Source organism: Ornithorhynchus anatinus, chromosome 16, assembly GCF_004115215.2.
Source record: "Ornithorhynchus anatinus isolate Pmale09 chromosome 16, mOrnAna1.pri.v4, whole genome shotgun sequence".
NCBI classification, from domain to species: Eukaryota; Metazoa; Chordata; class Mammalia; order Monotremata; family Ornithorhynchidae; genus Ornithorhynchus; species Ornithorhynchus anatinus.
Genome location: NC_041743.1, coordinates 30,422,051 through 30,447,987, shown reverse-complemented (window position 1 = coordinate 30,447,987; position 25,937 = coordinate 30,422,051). Strand labels below are relative to the sequence as shown.

At 43.0% G+C, this 25,937-nt stretch overlaps 1 long non-coding RNA gene across 2 annotated transcripts in view; it reads left to right on the top strand.

Moving 5' to 3' along the window:
- The first annotated feature begins 3,527 nt into the window (after nucleotides 1-3,527).
- Nucleotides 3,528-25,937, top strand: part of LOC103170310 — a 49,119-nt gene continuing 26,709 nt past the window's right edge. Inside the window, exons 1-3 of one of the 2 annotated variants that reach the window (XR_005660945.1) lie at nucleotides 3,528-4,513; nucleotides 4,899-5,110; nucleotides 10,061-10,177. This is a non-coding gene — a long non-coding RNA (uncharacterized LOC103170310). The remainder of the gene's footprint in view (nucleotides 4,514-4,898; nucleotides 5,111-10,060; nucleotides 10,178-25,937) is intronic. The other variant, XR_003765147.2, reaches the window with a different exon arrangement.

Here is a 25,937-nt window from a genome sequence, read left to right as displayed (position 1 = left end):
TTCCCTCAATGGTTGGAGGTAGATTTTCCAGTATGTCATGCAGGAAAAACAATGTCATGATGATGATGATAATAATAATGGTATTAAGTACTTACTGGGTGCCAAGCACTGTTCTAAGTGCTGGGGTAGATCAAGGTAATCAGGTTGGAAACAGTCCCTGTCCTATATAGAGTTCACAGTCTCAATCCCCATTTTACAGATGAGGTAACTGAGGCACAGAGAAGTTAAGTGACTTGTCCAATGTTACACAGCGGGCAAGTGGCAGAGCTGGAATTAGAACCCATGACCTCTGACTCCCAAGCCTGTGGTCTTGCCATTAGGTGATGCTGCTTCTCATGCCAGGTTATATACTTAAAAACACAAAATCTAGCCTACACAGGGGTTTCCCCAGCTTCCCCGTAACAGTAATTAATAGGGAACAAAACTGTGGCAACAGCTGCAACTGTCATCATCATCCACATTTCAATTCCTTACTGGTCTTTCCCAATGACCCATGGCTCCACTCTGCCCACAAGCTTCACGGCTGACACGAGGCTTCAGGATATCTTGCCTTGCTGTGGGCAGTAACTCTGTCCCATGTCCTGACCTGCCTACATAATTTTTGGGAATGTTCTAAGCTATTTTAGTGCAGCAGGACTTGAGCTATATTCCTAACTTCTGGTTTTGAAATTACACATGAAAACAAGTTAGTAGTGGAAGGATTGAAAAGGCAAACTGAGCCTGCAGGGTATGACATGAGGTTACATGGTCTTCTTGCATTTGTGTAGCCCAAAGAAAGTCAATTTAGTCAATGGAGAATTTTTACTGAGGACCTGCTGAATGCAGAGCACTGTACTTAGCGATTGGGATAGTACAATAGAATTAGAAGAAATGATCCTTGCCCTCAAGCGGCTTACAGTCTAGTGAGGAAAACAGACTGAAACTCATGACGATGGAGGAAGAAGAGAAGCAGGTTATGTACACGAACTATTGCTTAAGTAATATACATGGAGTTTGCATGTAAGGCATGCATATGTAAGTGACATGAAAGGTTGAATGTGTTTAAGTGGAATAGACATTTTCAAGGGGAAGTGGGGGGATATAAAATGGGGAAAATAGAAATTCATAAAGAGTAGACATCTTAGAGAAGATGAGATTTCAGAAGTGAGAGCTGTAGTTGGATTGAACTGAATGGGGAAGGGAATGTGTCTACCAATTCCATTACACTGTACTCTCCCAAGTGCTCTGTGGAGTGCTCTGCACACTGTAAGCACTCAGTAAATACAATTGATTGAGGATGTGAGCAAGTGATGGTTAATCAAGTCAACAGAGGTATTTTCTGAGTGCTGACTGTATGCAAACACTGTACTAAGCCCTTGGGAAAGTGCAATACAATAGAGTTGGTAGACACCTTCCCTGCCCAGAAGGAGTTTACAGTAATGGGAGAGATGAGAATGAAGCTCAAGATGATGAAATAAGCAGACCTTTCATTGTATCATTATTGCCTTATTTTTAGTTTTCTGGTTGGTCTGCCTGGCTAGCATTCCCCACGTTTGGTGTCCGATTTCTCCTCATTTCCTATGTTACATACCTTTCAGAATTCAAGGCTAACAAGGCAATTCTTAGATTAATCTAAGGTCAATGTCATCAGAACCTTTCCACCTGTTCAATCTCTCTGATTTTCCTATTCTTTCCCTACTTTGAGCAATACAAATCTCAATGACTCCTTTGGCAAAGTAAGTGAGAAAAAAGGCCTCAATATGTCAAACAGCAAGCCAGGTGAATCCTATCCTTATCAGGCCAATTATCTGTACTGGCACTGCTTGCTTGGTATTTCTGCATACTTAAAAAAAACCTGTTTTGTCAATTGCCTATTCTTTTCTGTAAACTCTGCCAGCAGTAGGGGACTGATGAGAATGTGTCAGCTCTACACAGATTACCCTATTGGGGGTAATTAAAATGTAATATGTGTTTAGAGTTGCAGTCAATTAGGCTGTGTGTTAAATAATGTTTTTATTTGAGATACTGTAGATGGGGAGAATGCTCTTGCTGTTGTAATAGTAAGCATTTCATAAATGCCATTGATTGCTTGACTGCTGAACCTGGACATAATGATGGTTTATATTAAGCATTTACTGGGCTAAGCACTGGGGTAGATGAACAGAGTCCCTGTTCTAAAAAGGTCTCCCAGGCTAAGGGGTGGTGTGGTGGGGGAAGACATACATTTTATTCCCGTTTTATAGATGATGAAATTCAAGCACAGATAGGTTGTGACTTGCCCAAGATTACACAACAGGCACATGGCAGAACTGAGACTAGAACCCAGGTCTTCTGACTCCCAATCCTGTGATCTCCACTAGCTCATGCCGCCTCTCTGTTTAGTGTTTCATTCCAGCATTTTGTGAACTTTGAAATCCTGATAGAAATTTACAGGATAAATTATGGTGGAAAAAGGTAAAGGGGCTTTTGGGTTTGGGGTTCACAGGTGCCTGAAAATGTCCAATCATTTATTCAAATCAACTTTATTGAGTGCTTACTGTGTGCAGAGTAATAATAATAATAATAATGTTGGTATTTGTTAAGTGCTTACTATGTGCAGAGCACTGTTCTAAGCGCTGGGGGAGATACAGGGTAATCAGGGTGTCCCACGTGAGGCTCACAGTTATTCTCCATTTGATAGATGAGGTAACTGAGGCACCGAGAAGTGAAGTGACTTGCCCAGAGTCACACAGCTGACAGGTGGCAGAGCCGAGATTCGAGCCCATGACCTCTGACTCCCAAGCCCAGGCTCTTTCCACTGAGTCACGCTGCTTCTCACTGTGTACTTGTACACAGTGCAAGTACAATTCGGCAACAAATAGAGACAATCCCTATCCAACAACGGGCTCACAGTCTAGAAGGAAACCATAGAAACCATCTAAAGCCAGCGTTGCCTTTTCATAACAGGGATGGCTATTCTGGCCACCCTAGTTTCTGACAGGAAATGGATGACTAAGAGTGGGAGGCCATGGGCCGGGATGACAATTTTTTCTTCATGTCCCTTCTTTGCTACCAGCTCCAACAGAGCTTTGACTCTGTGTGTGTATGTGTTTGTGTATGAGTGTGTGTCTGTGTGTACATGCATGGGTGCACTATTGCCTAGTGTTATGTTGAGCACTTTCAGGAGATTCGAAAAATGCTTGTTGAAGAAGATGACCATGTCGGGAGGTCAAAGTGAACTGAGATGGTAAACTCTCTCTAGACTGTAAGTTCCTCTTGGGCGGGGAACATGTCTACCAACACTGTTGTACTGGATTCTCCCCCAAAATCAATCAACCAATGGTATTTATAGAGCTCTTGCTATGTAACGGAGCACTACTGAGCTCTTGGGAGAGTACAATATGACAGAATTAGCAGAGTTCCCTGCCCGTAACAAGTTTACAGTCCCAAGGGCTTAGTATAGTGCTTGGTGCACAGTAAATGCTCAATATATTCCACTGATTGATTAGTTGATAGAGACAGGGAGAGAAGCTACTGATGCTTTTCCATATAATTGGTCTGGTTTCACTGAAGGATGAGGGCTTTTATTACTTCGTAATGGTTATAAAATCTGCATCAGCCTTCCATCTAGGAAGCTAAGAAGCTGTCAATAGCAATCATCACCCTGCGAATAGGAAGGAGGGGGAGGGAGACAAAGAGAGGAAGAGAGAGAGAGAGAGAAAGACAGACTGTGGAGTGCCTTTTCTCAGTTACTCTTTTTTTAGATTTCAACATGCCCTTTTGTGGTAATTTGCTATTTGAGTCCCAAGACTTTGAATCACTTCCTAATTCAAATCCTAGATTCTTCCCAAAATGTCGTTCTTGACTCCCACCTCCTCCAGTGACACAGAATTCAAAATGAAAACAAAATTTAAGCAGATGGCATGAGACGAGTAGCAGCAACCTGATTGACATCCTGGAACATTTTAATCCAATGTGCACTCTGATGCAAAAGAGATGGATTCAGAACAAAACAGAAAGCATTCACATTGAACATCAGGGAGGTTTGCTTCCCTTCTTTATTCTGTACTTCCCAAGTGCCAACTTCTGTGCACTGTACTAACTGGGCTCTCAATAAATGCTATGATTACTACTACTTTGGAATTAATAAAAATGAGTATCACCTTAAGTTTCCAAAGATAGCTGGCTGACAGTGCTTGGAAGACTCACCCCCACCTCTCATTTTCACACTTTCTGTCTTTCTTAGGATGTTTGTTAACTCGCATCTAGAGGAGCTAGGATTCCACATTTTATTTGTCTTTCAGCACCAAGAGAAGAGAGCAGATTGAAGAGGTATTAGGCGGTCCAGTTTTATTCATCACAACTTCTCTCAGAGAGTGGCTTCTGCCATTTTTTCATTCCGTCTTCAAGTAGCCCCACCGAGGAAAATGCCAGAGGCTTATTGAAGTTTGCCTGCACCCTTCTCTTTATCCAACATATCCTTTAAGGGAGGCTTAAGAAAAGGAGATTGTGTCCTATACAAGCAAGGATACAAGGCTGCTCTGATGCCACCAAGGTGAGCAAGAACTAGAAAATAATCTCTGGACAGGGATTCCATGTGGAATTTTCATATGTCTGTTTATCTGTAACTGGTTAACCATTCAGCTGAAACTGTTTACCTGGTTAACTGTGTTAAGCTCTAACTTGAGTCTAAGTTGCAACTGGAGGTAATAGTGGTTCACATTTATTTTTACTTTTCTTAATTTCATATTTTAAATGATTAAAACTTGCCCTTTCAGCCCATCTTACCCATGTATTTTGCAATGGTTTCCTGTCTATTTGGGCCAAGGTATAAACATTTCCATAGCATATATAGGTTTCAATCTGAAAAAAAAGCCCCTGTTGTGGGTAGGGAATGTGTTTACCAATTCTGTTATATTGTGATTTTTGTACTCTACCAGATTGATTGAAAAGACCCAGCTCTTCCTCCAAAAGCGATACAAATTCTACACATTCTTGACATTTCTCTGCTGAATTTGAAGTCTAGACCAAGAGGTTTGTTGACCCTGCAAATGGAAAGTAAGGCAGAGCCAGAAAACTAGGAACAACCTGAGAATGAAGTAGCTGATGCCTTCTCTTTTATTGAAGGGGACACTGCCAACTATGTTTAGATGTAAGAGGAATTTGGTTAAACTTCTTAGCAGGCCTTTAAAATGTCATTGCGTTCTCTCACATGGCACTCTGCTGGGAGCCAGTTAGTCAAATAGATTGGAAAGGGAAGTACACAGACTGAATTAGTTTAATCATCCAAGCTGAGTAAAATGTATAAACTAAATCATAAATGGTAAAAATAAGACTTTTACTTTGAGAAAAATGATCCAGGCTAATGCCTCTCAGACTGTGAGCCCCATGTGGAACAGGGACTGTGTCTGTCTTGATTATCTTGAATCTGTCCCAGTGTTTAGCACAGTGCTTTATACCTAGTAAGTGCTTTACTAATGCCATATTACTATTATTATTATTATCTACAATATTTGGTCCCAAATACCAAAGTGAGTGCAATTGAAATCTTAGGGGGTATCAATTGCTCATATTTACTGAGTGCTTACTGTGTGCAGAGCACTGTACTAAGCACTTGGGAGAGTACAATAAAACAGACTTTGTAGACAAGGAGCCCACAAGGAACTTAGAGTCTAGAGAGGAGCTTGCAGTCTACAGTTTTTTTTAATGTATTTTTGGTTCTTAGGCCATGGGCTCGAATGCTTGGAGACGTGTTTAATATATGATGTGGCAACTTCAAATTCTTTTTAAACTATTCATTTTGAAATAATTTATGAGCTCAACTAAGGCCAAAGAAAGAAAATAGAAATAAAGCTGGTCTAGTTCTGGGAGATGAAAATGATCCAAATAGAACAACAGAGCAGCCCTCTGCTGGAGAGAGAGAAAGAAAGAAACATAAACTGGGAAGATCCAGGGAACAACATATATCTGCACTTATCTGGTAGTAAGCTATAGGTTCCTCAGTAAAATTAAAAGAGAGGCTGTGATTGCCCCTGTCTGGTGGCAAGGCAGCCAACTTGCTGGGGCCTTCTCTTCTAGCTCTTGGCTGGTGTTTGGGTAGCTTCAAATTTTAGAAGAAAGTTGTGAAGGAAGGAAACAATTCTATAATGTGCAAAGAAAGACTAAGTCCAACTTGATTTTATAATGAATAACCTTGAGATGTGCAAGATAAATTGAGGCTGGTTTCCCCAGGGTGCTGCCATTGTTTCCACAGCCAGTATTTGGGTTCAAACCCCAGATAATTGAAAGTGGAGCATGACTTGGGTAGTATTCTCTTACCGACCAGAGAGGTAGTCATTTAATAAGAACACCTTACATTTGTATAGCCCTTTTCTTTTTCCAAAGCACTTTGATGATCCTTATCGCATATTGTCCTTACCACATGCCTTTAACTCAGGTATTACCTTCATCATTTTACTTTTGGGAAAATGGACATTTTAGAGAGTTTAAGTGATTAGTAAGCTAGTTCATTCATTCATTCAATAGTATTTATTGAGCGCTTACTATGTGCAGAGCACTGTACTAAGCGCTTGGGATGAACAAGTCGGCAACAGATAGAGACAGTCCCTGCCGTTTGACGGGCTTACAGTCTAATCGGGGGAGACGGACAGACAAGAACAATGGCAATAAATAGAGTCAAGGGGAAGAACATCTCGTAAAAACAATGGCAACTAAACAGAATCAAGGCGATGTACAGTTCATTAACAAAATATCGTTCTCTTCCAGTGCTTAGTACAAAGCTAGTTGCAAGGGCACGTTCATTTGTAAAAGAATGAGGCAGCCACCATCGTTCCATGTTTGAAATCCTAGAATTTAATAACTTTCTATGAGACCATCTGCTTAAACCTGCAAGCTGCGTTTTGGGGCCAGAGCTGTGGGTGGGGTGATTCACCTGCATTAGCTCCTGGTTTCTGGCTTCTGCTGCTATCTTGAGTCCCCTCTCCGAGCCTGGGTTTCAGTGGGAAGACTCCAGTTGGTGGTAGTGGAGATCCAGGGTTCTAGAACTGTAGTGTCCATTCCCCATCTCCCCCTCCTCAACACACAGTCCCCCAGGTGTTTCTGAGGCATGTCGTCCTCTAAACTGAAAGCTCACTGTGGACAGGGAACATGTCTATCAACTCTGTTATATCGTTCTCTTCCAGTGCTTAGTACAATGCTCTGCACAAAGTACATACTCTATAAATTCCCCCTTTCCCTCTGCTCCTGCCCCTCTCCCTTCCCCTCTCCTCAACACTGTGCTCATTTGTATATATTTTTATTACCCTATTTATTTTGTTAATGAGGTGTACATCCCCTTGATTCTATTTATTGCAATTAAGTTGTCTTGTTTTTGTCCGTCTGTCTCCCCCGATTAGACTGTAAGCCTGTCGATAGTCAGGGATTGTCTCTATCTGTTGCCGAATTGTACATTCCAAGAGTTTAGTACAGTGCTCTGCACATAGTAAGCGCTCAATAAATACTATTGAATGAATAAATACAATTCATTGATTAATCTTGGGGATACTGGCAGCATTTCAAGGTGGGAGTTTAAAAACCCATGAGGCAGAGTCCCAGTACTATCCTACTCTCACCTCCTGCACCAGACCCTGATTCCCCTGGCACCAGTCTGGGGTTAGTCAGAAGTTGGGGATTTCCACTTTTGCGTGGAAGCTGTACCAGGGGTCGATTAGCAGATTGCACACATTAAGTATTCCATCTAGATTTGCTAGAGGAATCACATGTTCTGCATTTGCTGAGACCATGTTGATTGTCATCTGGATAAGAAGCTCAACATTCCAGAAATAAACTAAAACAGTTGCAATCACTCTTTACGATTGTAAAATGATGGCTATTTCAATATTTTTTTCCCACAATGACAGTGAAGAGGAGGCTGTTCTTAACATTTGGAAATACTAACTTAGAATCTTAGAGGAAATCAAAAGCTCTTTAAAAACTACAGGAAAAATAAGAACTATCTGTATGTATAGCTATCAAGCATTTATTTGAAAAGCAACTTTTTTTTCTCTTCAAAGAAGCAACAGGATTTTTTGATTGCCTAGTATCTCCCAAATTATAACTGAATAAAGATCCAAACCTGTTCTATCGAATGACACAGTCACCTTATTTGTATCGTAAGCTTCGACAGTAAAGTTTCTGTGGTCAGATGCCAGGCTTCCTATGTCTATTTTACTCCCTCAAGTACTTGGTACAGTGCTCCACACATAGTAGGGATTGGCGGCCACCTGTTGTATACATGTATCTATTTATATCTCCCCCTGCCCACTAGATTGTTAGGTCTTTAAGGGCAAGGATTATGTCTGCTAAATCTTTGGTACTTTTCCAAGTGTTCTGCACTCTGTAAATAATCAATACTATTGATTGATTTATACCCATCTGCAGGGTTTATATCTGTATATTTCAACTGAAAGTTCACTTTATTCTAATTTCAGTATTTGTAAATATTTTTACGTTTGTGTGCCTCTTAAAATGTAAGCTTTCTGAGGCCAGGGAATAGTACACCTCCCAAGTGCTTAATATAGGACATTGCACTCAGTATATACTCAATAAGAAGTCTTGATTGACAGATCAATTAATCACAGTCACAGCACAGGTAAAGACTGAGAGAGGAGAACTGGGCTCTGGGATGTATTTGCCAATTCTCAAACGTGGTGGTAAAACACATTTTGCCCTAAATAGCTTTCACTTAAACTTTGCTCCATCAGTCCATGTTTCCAATTTACTTACAGTAACACACCGTTGTGTGGTTCTGTTTGCTTTATGAGACTTATGGGGAAAGCTAAGTGGTAGACAAGAAGACAAGAAGTCCACTCTGCTCGGCAAAGATGAGTTCTGACTCATATTGCAGGAGGTAAAAATGTTGAGTTTCAGCAAATCACCTATTCCCATATTACAGGCAAATAAAAACTAAGTAAGGTATATGTGTTCTGTCTCTAAAGCTCATTTATTATACAGTAATAATAACAATGATAAAAATAATAATTCTGGCATTTAAGTGCTTACTATGTGCCAGACACTGTACTAAGCGCTGGGATGGATACAAGCAAATTGGGTTGGACATAGTCCCTGTCCCACTTGGGGCTCACAGTCTCAGTCCTCATTTTACAGATGAGGTAACAGGCACAGAGAAGTTAAGTGACTTGCCTAAGGTCACACAGCAGACGAGTGATGGACCAGGGATTAGAACCCATGACTTTCTGACTCTCAGGCCCATGCTCTATCCACTACTTCATGATCCCTCACTTCTCTCCTGAGACATAATGATGGCCTTCCTCTACTTCGTGTCAACAAACTGGTGGCTTGCTAAAGAGATGTGTTTTTGGTTAATCGAATTAAGGGGAGGAGGAGAGAAGGAGAAATGCCAAATGCTGATCCAGATTAGCGCTCTTTTATGCTATTTTACCACTTTTAAACTTCCTGCCAATTTCTCAGCTCTAGTCCAAGATCCTTTTTACTTTGGCAGGAATGATGAAGAGAAGACAGATCTAGGAAAAAAGCCCCTCAAGTCTATAAAATGCAAAGAGAAGATTGCAACTACAACTTTACTATTATTATACTCACTACTATCATTACTGCTGCTGCTTCTGTTACTCCTGCTAGTCCCTTGAAACACAGTGGGAAAGCTTGCACTGTCCATTCTGACGATGATTTGTGGTCTTACACTGGATCCTTTGGGCTCTTTTTGCCACTTGCTTCCATCATTTCTTAGTGTAACTGTTCCTGGTAAATGTTTGGAGTGCAGATTTTTGCCCAGAATGAATAGCCTGGACATAATCAATTTGTAGATAGCTGCACCTGGGTTCCGGTTTTCACTGTAGAGGCATCTGCCACCATAACTGCAATCCCAAGAACATGTGTCAAACTTCATGCCAGATATGCAGAAAGCAATTCAGAAATGCCCACGGTCATTCGGTCCCTCTTGTGTTTGCTCTGAATAGAATAGTAGTTCATTGGAAGGCACGGCAAAGGATCATCTTCATCAGTAATATTTATTGGCTTGCTACTGGGTGTCTAACAAGACTCAGAATGACTCCCAGAGGGGACATTTTTCATCTTTTTTCTCCAGCGTTACGGAGAGGGATTCAGTGAAATAAGAACTTCCGAGGTGAAAGCTGACTCCTGAGGCCCTGGATGACAATGGGGATCTGACTTGTTGCATGGCTGAAACTGAAGAGCTTCTCAGGTAATCCCAAAGGGTATGAGTCCAACGTGGGGTGGGCCAATAAGGTCTATTCCAGGAGGTGGGACGTGACAGAGGGGAGTGGGAGGTGGTAGCAGCCGCAGCAAGCGGCACAGGCATTCGTGGCTGCAGCTGTGGAAGGGAGGGAGCAGCGGCAGCAGAGTGCTGCCTCAGGTAGCCTGCTTTGGCAGCTGAGTCACTGGCATGTGCCTTCACAGCCCCACATGGGCCACGATTTCCCTGGAGCAGTGATCGGATGGACCCTGGGGGTCCTCTTGAGCTCAGGTCCTTGGGCTTCAGCCCTGTGAGCCCCTGAATTATTTTGGCCTTTGGAAAGAGTAACAGTCAAGAGTGTCAGAGGTGGTTGGAAAGTTAAGAAGGATTAGGACGGAGTGGAGTCCACTGGAGCTGGCCATGAGGAAGTCATTGGTGGTCCTCGGAGAGAGCAGTCTCAATAGAGTGAAACCGAGCGGGTAGAAACCTGACTGGAGTGAGTTAAGAACTGAGTTAGTGGAGAGGAAGTGAAAGCAGCAGATGCATACTACCTCTTCAAGGACTTTGGACAGGAATAGGAGTGGGAAGATAGATAAAGGCTGGAGGGAGCTTTTTCTGATCGTGATTGAAGAACGAGGGGAAGGAGCCATTGGGGTTTGAAGATAGCAATTGAAGGGAAGTCACGAGAAGAAGGTTGTTATTTTAAGAGGCGAGAGGGACTGGGATAAGAGACACAGGCGAACAGATTTTGAGAGCAAGCAGGAGACATCTTGAGAGATACGTGGGAAGAAAGTGAAAGAGGAGAAGAGGGTAGTAGAGAGAAGGTTGGATTATAGCAGGTATGAGTGAAGTTGAACTACAATTCAATCTGGTGCCTGGATTTTCTTCAGCAATGCTTAGCTGTGTAAGTGCTGGAGTAGAGGAGGTGACTGCAACGGTGATCCAGAGCTGGGGGTTGATAATGCAAGCGCGATAGAGGGACGGGGGAAGAAGGGGCTGAATTTGATAGAGAGCGTTGTAACATCAAGGGAGGGGAGGGGCGTATGGAGCCTAGGAGGGGAGTGGTAACCTGGGATTAGGTGGAATGGATCCAGAGATCAGAAGTCATGGTGGGGGCAGGAGGACAGAATTAGAAGGGGAATCGAAGAGGTGGCAGGTTAGAGGTTTGGCTTGGAGAGCAATAGTCAGAACTAATGAGGTTATAGATGGAGCCGTGGCTGGAGGTGATCTCTGTTCTCCTTGAACATTTCACCCCCAAGTAGTCTAGTCCAGACATTTTTTATGGCATTTATTAAGGGCTGACTATGTTTGAAGCACTGCTCTAAATCCCAGGGAACGTACAAGTCAATCAGGTTTGGCACAGTCTCTGACCCACATGGGACTCACAGTCTAAGGAGGAGGAAGAACAGGCGTTGAATCTCCACTTCACAGCTGAGGAAACTGACGCACAGAGAAATTAAATGACTTGTTTAAGGTCACACAGCAGACATGTGGTGGAGCTGGGTTTACAGCCCAGGTCCTCTGACTCCCAGGCCTGTGGCCTTTCTACTAGGCCATGATGCTTCCCATTATGAACCCATTATGGGGCCTGAACCTGTTGTGTACAGTTTGAGCACAACCACCTCAAATATAAAGCAGTTTCCTTGTTGGCAAATGCAAATGGAGCTCCTGGTTGCATAGGAATGGCATAGGCACAAAGATTAAGGAAAATGCAAAAAACATTCGTATGGGGAATCACATACTCTGCTTATTACAGGTTCCTTTTGGTTCATTATTTAACCTGCAGTGCTAATGTGTACTATACACCTAATGGCCCAGTGAACACTCTACCTGCATGGTAATTGATCTAAAAGCTATCAAGATTGGAATTCCTGGCAAGGGAATTTATGGGAGCTGTTTGGAGGAGAGGGTAGAAGTCTCTTAAGAGTTTTGCATTTCATATTGCTTTCTTTCATTTGGAGTGTGTTGTGGTATGGTTCTTCGGAAGGGGAGATGGGTGGTAGATGACTGAACTTGCCTATTCATTTGCTAAAATTTAGACCCTGTAACCCTAAATCAATCCCGCTTATACAGGCAGGCCAGGAAAGGGAGAAAGTCTGATCTTGAAGGAAATGATGTCCTGTAGCTGAACTTTCTGAGCCAGAAATAAACATCACATGGAGAGAATCCTGAGCTTCCATAAAGTATTTTTGTAACTTTACGAAAGCAACTCTCTTCTCCAGAGAGCTTCCCTTATTCATATTTCTTAATGAGTCTTGGGAACTTAGTGCTGATATTACTGTTTGGTTAACTTTTCCATAGATATGAATGATGTGAGTCAATGATAAGGTATTTAAGCACTTATTCTGTGACAAACCTTGTACTGAGCACTGGGGTAAAGACAACATAATTAGGTTGGACATATTCCTTATGCCACATAGTCTAGAGAGAGAACATATTTTTATAGATGAGGAAACAGAGGCACAGAGAATTTAAGTAACTTGCCTACCGTCACACAGCAAAGTGGAAGAGCTGGGATTAGAACCCAAGGCAGTGAGTCAATTGTGTTTATTGAGTGCTTATTGTGTGCAGAACACTGTACTAAGAGCTTGGAAGAGTAAAATAAAACAGTGTAACAGACACATTCCCTGTCCACAACAACCTTCCAGACTAGAGGACCTTCTGACTTCCAGGCCCATGCTCAATCCACTAGGCAACACTGCTCCTGTTCACTGAGATAGGAACTGTTGAGTCCTAACAATTGTGCTCTTGAGGAATGAACAAAAGGGAAAGGCAGATAATTACAAATCACTCTGCAAGTCAGCAGAGCACAATGGACAGATACCACATTAGCTGCTTTGTCTTCATAAATCAAGAAACTAAATGAAGTGCAAAGTTATTCATACCACCGGCCTTATGCACCAGGTCACACCTGGAAAACCCTTCAGCTAACCAAAGATTTTCAATGACAATTGCAGAATTTAGTGCTGTCACCAATTGCTCCTAGCTAAGGCAAACCGTTATCCAATAAAGCTTAGCTTGACAAGTGGGAAACAAAATAGGAAAGACCTGCATGGCTTTTGTGAGATGGACAGAGTTTGATGACAACGGGGCATCAAGTTCAGTACCAAGTTGAAGGTCTATAAAGCTGAAGAGGTGTCCGACATTTTATACAGGTGTCAGGTCTGTGTTTTGCAAGCCTTCCTGTGTTTACTAAGAATGATGAAGAAATGCATTTGAAGCAAGGCAACTTGGAAGCCATACTGGGCCCCAAGTGGAGAGGAAACACTATTGACTGCTCAGGTATCTGCCCGGGGAAGGGTCCAGGGATGGGGTTGGGTGGTCGGGAGAAGGTGTAGATTTAATCTTGCACATGACTTTAAAGCCCTCAATCACCCTGGCCCCTCCTTCCTTACCTTGTTGCTCTCCTACTACAACCCTGCCCACACACTTCGGTCCTCTAATGCCAACCTACTCACTGTACCTCGATCTCATCAATCTAGCTGCTGACTTCTCATCCACATCCTTCCTCTTGCTAAAAACACCCTTCCTCTTCCCACAATTACTCTTCCCACCTTCAAAGCCTTATTGAAGGCACATCTCCAAGCGGTCTTCCCCGTCTGAGCTCTCTTCTTCCACTCCCTCTTGCATCTCCCTTACACTTGGATCGCTCCCTTTATTCACTCCTCCTGCAGCCCCATAGCATTCATGTACATATCCATAGTTTATTTCTATTTATGTCTGTCTCTGCCTCTAGATTGTAAGCTAGACGTGTCTACTAACCCTGTTATACTGTTATATTGTCCTCTCCCAAGAACTTAGTATGGTGCTCTCCCGACAGTAAGTGCTCAATAAATACGATTGATTGATTGATTGGAGCAAGTCCTGATCAGAGAGATAGAAAGTAGCATTCATTCTTTTTTTTTATTCAGAGAGAAATTAGTCTAAGAGGAGACTAGATGGCTTATCTGGAATCAAGGGAAACACGAGGCTGAGAAATGTCTGGCTGGAAATTTAGGAAGAGAGGTGGGGAAAGGAGTCCTTAAGATGACCCCAATGAGAGCCACACAGCATTCCCTTTACGTGGGTCAATTTCCACTCCCTCCAGAGAGATTCCAGAGGCAGACACTGAAACAGTTAATGGACCAGCTACAGTTGTGGTTTTAAAAGATCAGAGAGATTTCCATCCCTTTCCTGTCCCCGCCCCCAAGTCAGCACTGTTCTGATCAGGACTGTTCTGGCTGCTTGCTTTGTTCATCTAATCACCTTCATCCCACTGTTCCTTTAAGGAGCTGCTAACTAAAATCCAGTGAATTTTTCTATAATGTAAAAAAGATAGATGGCATGCTGCAGTGTTCTACAGGGAGTCAGGACAAATGACATAATAAGGGAAGTGACAGGGTAAGTGGTGTATTATGCCAGTTGTTTTTTTTTTCATTTTCCATGACATTTCTTCATCTAACATTCTTGCTTTTGTGATGAAGCAGCTTGTATCCCCGCATCCCTTCTTGTCTGAGCTGGCTCCTAATGCACATTCATCAGCAGACTTGTTTTTGAAGTCATTCCATTAGGGATCTTCTGTTCAGGTCTGGTTGCTTTTTTAAAGAAGTGAGAGACTCCAGCTGGTTGTGTAGTGGGGCTTTTTCATGGATTATCCGTATGTTGCCCACTCAGGTCTAACATACCACATGAGTAAAACACTTGCCACTGCGGGCTGGGGATTGCTGCCTAGGTAAATGGACGGTTTCAGTGGAATCTGCTTGCAGGGATGTGGAGTGTCACCCCATGCCTTGAGTCTTGGGGCAGCCCCCTGTTTTCCCAAGCTGCTCTGTTGTCCCTGCTAATGGCTCATGGACTGCCCTGTCTTGCCTAGTCTATCTCTCATCACTGATGTCGAGCACTTTTTGACAATGGGCGGCATATTGTGATAATGTCCACGAAGGTATTTTGGAAGGGAAATTGTCTCTATTAGCTCAGTAGGGCACCATTAGGGAAATTTCTGCTCTAGGGCACTAAATGGTACTCTACAGACCTGAAAAGACTAATGCATCTCTCTCAGGGCCAGTTTAAGGCTTGTCAGGGCCCTTTATGTGGGAATAAGAGCTCTCCGACTGGCTCTGATCCAGCCCCGCCCATCTCCAAATGGGTTGGGGCTGTTTTCTTTTCCTCCTATGCCATCGATGCTGTTGGTGGCCACTCTTTTCTTTGGGACCTCTGCTGCTGGTCCCACTTTGGGCTGAGAGGGGGATTCCTCACTGTCTTATTAGGAAGCTGCTCTAGAGACACGTGTACATCTTCCTTCCAACCGTGCCCCCTAGTGGCCCTTGGGTATTAAGCAGGGACATTATTATTTTTTACTGTAATAGTAATTATTATTTACAGTAATGATATTGAATTGCTTGCTCATTGTATACTCAGTAGTATTTATTGAGTGCTTACTGAATGGAGGACACTGTATTAAGCTCTAGGGAGAGTACTATATACAGAGTTGGTAGACACATTCCCTGCCTGCAAGGGGATTACAGTCCACAAGGGGAGACTGACATTAATATAAATAAATTATGAATTTGTACATAAGTGCTGTGGGGCTGAGGCTGGGGTTACTAAAGGGTACTGCAGCAATGTAAGGGAGTAGCGGAAATGAGGACTTTGTGGGGGAAGGCCTCTTGGAGGAGTTGTGATTTTAATAAGGCTTTGACGGTGGGGAGAGTGATGGTCTGTCTGATATGAAGGGGAAGGGAATTCCAGGGCAGAGGCAGGATGTGGGCACGGGATTTATGGCAAGATAGATGTGATTGAGTGCCAAGCACTGGGGTAGGCTCAAGGTAATCAGGTCAGACACATTCCCTGTCCCATATGGGGCTCATGGTCTAAAAAGGAGAGAGAATTCCTATTGAATCTCCATTCAGCAAATGTGAAAACTGAAGCACAGAGAAGTGAAATGACTTATCCAAGATCTCACAGCAAGCAGGTGGAAGAACTAGGATTAGAACCCAGGTCCTCTGACTCCCAGGCCCATGTTCTTTCCAGGAGGTTACACTATTTCTTATCATCCACTCCACCGTAGCAGTGAGGAGGGTGTGTGGAATTAATTTATCAGTGGCCTTCTGTGTTGCCTGTGGGTCCTCTGAGGTAGTGAACAGTAGTCAACTACCTTTTTCGATCGATAAAGTAGATAAGGACCATACCATTTACCAGTTACTATTAAAGGGTATTGCTTGCTTATACTGACAGGTAATGTTTGAATGAAATGTCATAGTAATAGTATTTTTTAAGCACTTACTGTGCTGGGAAAGAATATAGTTAGACACTATCTCTGTCATCCCTTGAGGGACTCACAACGAGAGATTTAGAAGCCCTTCTAAATTAACAAAATTAGCTAAGTCTCAAAGTGTAATTAACATTTAAAGTCACTACCCAGTTGGTCAGAATAACTCCAGTTTAGGTGGATATTGTGAGGGGTTGTGTGATATTTAGATACCACTGAAACCTCTGCTGGAATTCCATATCTTTAATTCTCCTTCAGGCAAACTTTCAATGCGTCTGGTTGGCCCCCTGAATTAATTTGTTTTAAAAACAAAGTAGTCTGAGTCGCTAGATTCCTTTAAATACTTGCTCTTTCCTCCAGTTTGCTGGTCCTTGTTTTTTATGACTCATCTCAGATTTCTGGGAACTTTTTCCTGGCTTAGAATCTCAATGCTGCACTGTGGAGAAAACGCACTAAACCAAATGTGAAACCAACCAAATCCATTAGCTCCATCAACTTTCCATGGGGTTCACCCATAATCCTAAAGAGGACAATCCCTTCCTTGTTTTGCTGGCCTTAAAATATGTGTTAATAATTCTGGGTTCTGTAGTAGAGTCAAACAGGTCAGGAAAAACAAAATGGCTCTAGGTAACACAGTAACCGGACTATTTACATCATCTTTGGTGATATTTTGAAAGAGCCGTAGACAGGGCTGTGTTCTTCAGTCTCATGCTTCCCAAAGATTTCTTCTCCCTAGCTCTATTTCTTTTGCGTATATTTTTCCTGTTTTTGTAGATTGTTCCACTCATAGCTCTTCTGGGCAGAATGGTGTAGTGGGAAGGTCTGGGAGTCAAGAATACTGATCCTAGGTCCAATTTGACTTCTGACCTGCAGTATGAGTTTGGCTCATTGGCCAAGTCGCTTAACCAGCATGGTGTAGTCAGTAAAGCACGGGCCTGGGAGTCAGAAGGTCATGCGTTCTAATTCCAGGTGGTCCACTTGTCTGCTGTGTGGTCTTGGGCAAGTCACTTAACTTCTCTGTGCCTCATTTACCTCATCTGTAAAACAGGGATTAAAACGGTGAGCCCCATGCGGGACAGGGATTGTGTTCAACCTGATTATTTTGTATCTAGTCCAGTGCTTAGAACAGTGCCTGGCACATAGTAAACACTTAACAAATACATTTTAAAAAATCCAGATGTGAGTTGAGACAGCAGCACTAGAGAAGTTATAGGAATTATTATTATCGCTCTGATCTTGAGGAGCATGGGAACAGTTGTTATTCTTGAGATTAAACCAGGAATCATAGCATTTTTTATTAGTCTTCTCTGGAAGTCTGTTCCCTTTATTTTAGCCTCTAGATTCTACCTGATGGGTGCCTCTCCTGTTAACTCTACAAGCCTGTTACAATTTAGGGCATGTGGCCAAATGCCTTGGCTGACCTCTGATTGCTTTCTTTGAAGAAAAAATTGCTAAATAGGTGGTTTACACAGTTGCCAACTTTTCATTTTGAGCCCTTGGCAAAGATTTTTATAGGGGATGAGGCTGGGAGGGGCAGACTTCCAAAGATCCAACAGGCCAGACAGCCATCACTCTGGGGCTTTTCAGCCCTGATGGGAAACTTTCAGGTCTTGTGAGAGAGCAAATCTGAAAATCTAGTTCAGACACCTGTGGGGGCCATTTCCCCCACCTCACCGTGGAATGGTAGTGTGTGTCTCTTTTTGCAAATAGTATTTAAAACTCTATAGGCCATAATTGTATTCTGACCCCTAAATATTTGCTTTGCCCTTCCACTTTCAATGATTCTCCTCCCTCCCCATTTTTTTGATGCTTTTTAAAAAATGGTATTTGTTAAGCACTTACTTTGTGTACCAGGCACTGTGCTAAACCCTGGGGTAGATACTAGCTTATCAAGTCCCTGTCTCTGTCCCACATGGGGCTCACCATCTTATTCCCCATTTTACAGATGAGGTAAATGAGGCACAGAGAAGTGAAGTGACTTGTTCAAGGTCACACAGCAGACAAGTTATGGATTAGAACCTAGGTCCTTCTGACTTCCAGACCTTTGCTCTATTCACTAGGTCATGCTGTACTGCAACTCAGGCTGAGGGACACAAATATCTGCCAGCAGCAACTGGGTCAAGTTCCCCTATAGGCTCAGAGCCCCACCCAAACCTTCTCAATTAGAATAGAAAGGAGAGGAGGAGCTTAAACTTTTCTTAGCTCCACTACCCACTTTTATCCAAGTGGGTTAAGGTTCATTTTTTGTCTGGGTAAGTATTGAAATTGGCCCTGGGCCAGGGAAATGCAGGCAGGCAGAAACCTGAGGGTGGGAGAGGCGGAGTTCATGTCCCCAGGAGATGACCTGCCCTCAGGGTTCCCCACACCTTAAAGTCATCTCCAGTTCTCTGAGCAGGCATAGTTAATTTTACACTGCATGTGGCTGTTTTAGGATGTTACGACACATGTCCCAAACTCTTTGTCAAAACTGCAAATCCTTAGTCATTGTGCTCACGGGGGAAAAAAAAAAAACCTCTCCCCCTACATGAATTGTTTTGAGTCATCCCTGAAGCAGGCATCAAACTGTTGAAACCCACTCCTGTTGGCAGTGTGGGAGTTCAGCCTGATACGGTTATAGCAGAGGAACTTTGGGTTCTGCCAAAGGTGTGAATCCAATTGTCACATTTTCCAAAATGTCCAGGAAAGCCAAGCCCTCCCCCTCCCTCCTGATGGAAGTTGCTTGGTAGAAGCAGGAGATTCCTCTTCCCACTCTCAAGAACAGGTTCAACACAGTGCTTTAAATTTCCCCATGGGTTTCCTTTCGCAGTCTTTGTTCAATTTAATGTGGTCTTACAAAGGGCAGTTGGGAAAATCCATCTGAATTTTTATTCAGCCAGGAGAGCTTCTCTCCTGTAAAGGAGTGTGTGTTACATCCAACTCAGAAGGTGTGAGAATGGACTGATCACTGGATACATTAACTCATAATTCAAAGTTGGAGTAGGCAGACAGTTTTCCTACATGCGTTGTGGTGTTTTAATCAGTCAATTAATAGTATTTCTTGAGTGTTTACTGTGTGCAGAACACTGTACAAAGCTCTTTGGAGAATACAAATACAGTGGAATTGATAGATGGGTTCCCTGCCCACAAGGAACTTTTAATCTAAAAGGGAGCATGCATTTGGTAGCTGGTCATCATGGAGTGAGAATTGTAGAAATTTTTTGCATATCAGTTTCCCTGACTTCTTGCCAAAGTGTCTCCTTTCCTGGAAATGAGGAATCTTTGACTTAGTGTGTTTAGAATTCACTTAGCACAGCCCTCTCAAGCCACGTTTATAGTAAACTCCTAGAAGAGCATTCACAGTGTCTGACATTGGTCAGCAGTTGGGCTCCAGCCAAAACAGTCAAGTGGACTAGCTGATTTGGAGTCCTGTTGCACTTTAAGGACTCTTGGATTCTAATGAGAAATCAGTTTTTTTTTATGGTGTTTGTTAAGTGTGTACCGTGTGTCAGACATTGTACTAAGTGCTGGCATAGATACAAGTAAGGTTGGGCCCAGTCCATGTACCACATGGGGCTCACAGCCTTAATCCTTATTTTACAGATGAGATAAATGAGGCACAGAGAAGTGAAGTGACTTGCCCATGGTCTCACAGCAGACAAGTGGTGGAACCAGGATTAGATTCCCGAGTCCTTCTGACTCTGAGGCCCATGCGCTGGGCTTCTCTTTCCCTCCTATTCCAATCAAAGCACCCTGCCCTAATTATGCCTTGAAATAGAGATATTGGAGCCCAGCTACCCTATTCCTTGCAGTCCTGAAGACCTTGATAACTACTCCATAAGGTGTGAATTTTCCAAAGTCTTCCCCTCACCTCTCTGTCACCCTTTCTCCCCTAGATTCCCTTTTACCTTCCCAGCCATCTCACAAGTGGAGGTCTCCATCCTCAAAATCTAACCCCTCTACTTGTGCCTCTGACCTCTCCCTTCTCCCCTTCTAATAATAATGAGCCTACTCTTCCTCTCTCCCTGATGAACATCTTCAACCAATCACTCTCTGATGGTTTCTATATGCAAAACACTGTTCTAAGCGCTGGGAGTGTTACAAAGTGATCAGTTTGTCCCATGTGAAGCTCACAGTCTTAATCCCCATTTTACGGATGAGGTAACTGAGGCACAGAGAAGTTAAGTGACTTGCCCAAAGTCACACAGCTGACAAGTGGCGGAGCTGGGTTTAGAACCCATGACCTCTGACTCCCAAACCCGTGCTTTTTCCACTGAGCCACACTGTAAATACAACTGATTGATTTGTTGTGGGTTAATTTTAATGAAAGCCTTTGCATTGGACAGTTAATGATGTGATCATCTTTTGTGTTGGTTTTTTGAGTGGTCATAGGGATCTATTAGGCTATTGTGATTTTTAGGGAATTGTGGCAAATTTCAAGTGCAAGGCAGTGTTGCAGATGAAGACCCAAATTGCTATGCTCTATCGATTCTGAGTTCTGCAGAAGGAATGAAAATGTTTGGTTTGGAGGGTTTGGTTCATCTCCCTAATGGAGAATGTTTGGGAAATCTTGGCTGTTCTGTGGAATCTTGCACTTTGTGAAGGGAAAGAATTCTGTTTTGCAGTCATGTTTTCATTAGGTCTAAAACATAAATATTTCTAGGGGCCTTATTCTCTGTAATCCTTTGTAATCTCTCCTTTTCAGGAAAATTCAAAAGAGGCAAGCACAAGTTATTTTTAAATTGGATGCATTCTTACTGTTCTCGAGAATGCGGTTAGTTACTATTGTTGACTAAAAACACTTAAGAAAGTCTGTGATGTTATAAGTAAATGAACAATTGCTAAATGGTGGCTTATTGCAGTGGAGATATAAATGTCCAGTCCTTATTCACAAATAAAGCCTACCAAAGTAAAATGGTAGCCACAGTCTTCAGGTAAACGTCTTCACCTGTTGTCTTGAGGTTTTTTTTTTTTATTTGGGTAAATACTGAGAAGTCTTTCTTTGAATATTTAGTTTCACCTAGATGTTAAGCTCATGGAGGACAGAGCTTGTGTCTTCTAACTTTATTGAACTCTCTCAGTGTTTTCCACACAGGGTCCTAATAATAATAATAATAATGTTGGTATTTGTTAAGCGCTTACTATGTGCAGAGCACTGTTCTAAGCGCTGGGGTAGATACAGGGTAATCAGGTTGTCCCACATGAGGCTCACAGTTAATCCCCATTTTACAGATGAGGTAACTGAGGCACAGAGAAGTGAAGTGACTTGCCCACAGTCACACAGCTGACAAGTGGCAGAGCAGAGAGTCGAACCCCTGACCTCTGACTCCAAAGCCCAGGCTCTTTTCCACTGAGCCACGCTGCTTCCCCAACAAGTAGAACTTCCTGATTTAATAGTACCTCACATCCATCATGGCTGTCACAACCAAGGCCCAAGGTTCACTGTCAAGATGGTCTGTTTTCCTTCTGGATATATGGAAACCCTGCCTTTTTTACACTGTGTGTGGAAAGAGCCAACATGAGTTAAGGAAGAGGAGAGCTTCAAGATGGGTCCAAAGATCACGCATTGACTCAAAGGGGAGCATCATACTGAGTGTAAATAAGGAGCCTGAATGAGGCTGGTTTGCAGGGGAAAGGAGAAAACACAAGTGGGTGATTTCTGATACTGTTTCTTGGTTCCCTGAACCCTCTGCAACATCAGCAGAATCCTGAAATGAGACTCCAAACTGAATTTGCCAAAGTCAGGTTCACTGTTGGTCTCTCTTGGGCTTAAAGCCATCCCTTCCCCAGTTAATCTTCTCCTTTATTGTATTTATTTCAATGCCTTTCTTCCCTGTAGGGAGGGATCGCCTCCACCAACTCTGTTGTACTGTACTTTTCCAAATGCTTACAGCACTGGTCTACGCAAAGTAAGCGCTCAGTAGATACCACTGATTGATTGCTTGTTAAAGGCACCTGACATATTTCCTCCCGCAGCCAAGCTTCCAAAAGCACATAATAATTACAGTACTTGTTCATTCAATCATATTTATTGAGCACTTACTATGTGCAGAGCACTGTTCTAAGCGCTTGGAATGTACAATTTGGCAACAGAGACAATCCCTGCCCAACAATGAGCTCACTTGTTAAGCCCTTACTATGTGCCTACCACTGTTCTAAGCACAGGGAAATCAAGTGGACACAGTCCATGTCCCACATGGGGTTCACACTTTTAATCCCCATTTTATAGTTGAGGTAACTGAGGCCCAGAGAAGTTAAGTAATTTGCTCAAGGTCACACAGCAGACAAGTAGCAGAGCTGGGATTAGAACCCAGGTCCTTCTGACTCCCAGGCACTGTACTAGACACCAGCTGAGTCAAATTTAGGAGATATAAGTCGAATGGGATCTCCTCTAGACTGTGAGCAGGGAATGTGTCTACCAATTCTCTCATATTGTACTCTCCCGAGGCTTAGTACAGGGTTCTGCCCACAGCGAGTGCTCAATAATTATCTCTGATTGGTCAACTGATTTGGGATCAATCATTGAATCAGCTTTTGATTGTGCCATTAGGGTTGCTTCAGGTTTACAATAACTCCTCTTGAACATTGTCAGCAGGTTTCTGCTGTACCTCAGGGCTCCTCCTTCCTCTTTCTCCTTCTCCTCCTCCCCTTAAAGCCATTTCTAGATGCTGGAACAGCAAGCTTCCACCAAGTCTTCTGAGGCTCTGTTATTCTTTGTATGCTGAGGTCACCGTGACTCTAGAATGGAACAGGTAATGGCTCAGGTAATAAGGCATTCATGGTGGACTCTGCACACTGACAGTGGTTCATTCTTAATATTCAAGACCTAAGATATTTCAGACTTTTAATGGGGGTGAAACTGGAGGATAGGAATCTGAGCTAGCATTTTTTTTTTTGTCCTTACTCCCTCTTTTTATTCCTTTTTCTTTTGTCCTGGTTCCACTTCTCACCCCTTCTACTCCCTCTTTTCCACCCCTCACACCTTTCGGTGCTCTCTTTCTCAGTAGGCAAAAAACTGTCTGCTTGATCCAGTCAAGTGGGGACAGAAGAAAGCCAGATGTCCTGAGTTGGAACTCTGGAGGAAGGACTGGTTAAGCTATCCGTATCCTGACAATTCTTAAGCAAGAACTATGTCTCACTGAAGAGTTTTAGTGCCAGACTCCCATATAACTTGAAAGAGGGTACTTGGGGTCAGTGAAGGTAATGAGTACCAAATTCTCCTACATTTAGAGAAAGCTCTGGATGCTCTTCAGGAGGAAGATCCAAACAGGAGTGTGAATTCCTATCAAGAGAGTGATCAAGTGGAAGAGAAAGTAACAGCCGTGGTAAGTGAGAGAGGCAGTCAAAACCCTTCCCTGCCTTATTCAGAGTTTGTGAGTCTCTGGAGGATCAGACACCACGTCTAACTCTCACCTGTGTATTTTTCCACAGAAGTTAGTGGTTTGCACAGAGCAGGAACTTTAACACTATAGGAAGGCAAGCAGGGTTGGCTTCATAGAGTTAAGCAAGTGAGATGACCATCTCAGGGCTTTGCAAAGTCAGAGAGAATGGTGGCCTGAGTCTGGTAACAGCTAAATCTTTAAAAGCACTCAGCGGAGTTGGAAGCATTAACTATGGGAAAAGGTCCTGGAGATGAGGAGAATGTGATGACTCTTTAGCATGGAGAGGGTCAGGGGTGACATGGAGAAACACTTAGTTTAAGGGGTTTAAACAGCTCTCACTCAATTTTTCTCTCTCTGACTCTCCTCTTCCTCTTCCTTCACTCTCTTTCTCTCCTTACCCGTTTCCCCTTTGTCCCTCCTTTATTTCTCTCTCTCTTTCTCTCCCCCTTCTTTGTCTCTCCCATTTCTCTCTTTCTTCCCCTTTCCTCTTTCTCTCCTCCTAGTTGGAGATATTGTGTCAGCTCCCCTATTTGATTGTAAACTTCTATTGGGCAGAGAACATGCTTATTTCATTGTTATGTATCTCCCAAGTGCTGAGTACAGTGTACCACACCAAATGGACATTCAATCACTGCACTACTGCTTCTATGCTACAATGCCATTCCACACAACCTAAAAGGGTGACATGGAACAGGGGTACTTCAGGGCGGTCAAATATCTGAAACCGGCCCTGAAGGAGAGAGGAAAGAATTCAGGGAAAGGTGGGGATCGAGAAAGCGAAGACAAGTAAGGAGTCAGGAAAGTGAGGGCATGCAAGGCAGGGAACACGTCTGCCAATTCTTTTTCATTTTACTTTCCCAAGAATTTAGGACAGTGCTCTGCACACAGTAAACACTCAATATATACCATCAATGATGAAGATGAGGCTTTATGGGGAGGGATAAGTGGAAAAAGCATCTTATTTGGCAATGAAGCCAATGTCTAAGTCATTTTGCATCTCCCTGACAGCTGAAAAATTTTCTTAGCTGATGGTTTCAAATTTTACACACTCTAGCTACAGGTTATCTTAATATATTTGATGTAGTAAGACATGGGGTCTTAATTATTAAGCCAAAAGCACTCAGCATAGATCATCCTTTACTGTTATCTACTAGTTTAAATAATGTGACTCTTTCATGCTGTTTAATCAACAGAGAGCCATGGAAATCAAATTTAAAGGGGACTTCTTAAATGTAACAGGTAATGCAGAGGTTTTTCTTTATTGGCATCTAGACTATGCAGAATGTTAGCTAGCCTAATATTAAAGAACCATGATAGGCTGGGGCAGTGAATAGATAGCCGTTTGGCATGCTGTTAGTGTTGGCGTGATCCTCAGGATCAAACCTGCCAATTGTTTACCTTAGTGTAAAAGCGCTTTCTGTGGTTGGTCCTTTGGATTTAGAAGGAAAGCTCCCCTTAGTTTTACCCCCTTTGGGAGTTTGACTGTTTTCCTGCTCACTGAACAACTTCCCCTCCCCACCTCTCTACCCTCCCTTCCACCCCCTCAACTCCCCCCCGCACCCCAAAACCACTAAGACAGCAGCTGTTCATCTCTCTGAGCACAAAACAGGTCCAACAGTGTTTAATATAGAATGGGAAAGCGGTGCTGGGGACCAAGCAGTTAGATCATTTTGCGTCTTTAGTTTGGAATGAATTTGAATATGTGGCAGTGTGAAAGTCATTATTACCCAGCCCTGGAGCCCCTCTGCCCATTCAAGCAGAACCAGCATTTTCAAAAGAGCCACCTTTGAGAATTGTACTCTGAGTGCTAAATGTTTGATTTTAACTTTCTTTACTGAAATGGCTAAGTCAGAGGTGCTAAGGCCATGAACTAGCAAGCTCAGAGGTTCTGGGGCTAAGGACCACCAATTCCGGAGGTGACAGAGGTCTGAGCTCTAGCCCGTGCACAGATTAAGTGCTGAAGAAAAGATCAGGGCCCTGTCTGAACTGAACTTTCCCAGTCCAATTTGATCTGACCCTGCTCTGGTGGCACATCTGCCCCTCTCTTCCCTCCATTTTCCCCCACCCCAGCCCCAGCCCATGTTCTGAGTACCACTTTTAGTAATTATAAAAAATGGTATTTGTTAACTGCTTACTATTTGCCAGGCACTGTACTAAGCACTGG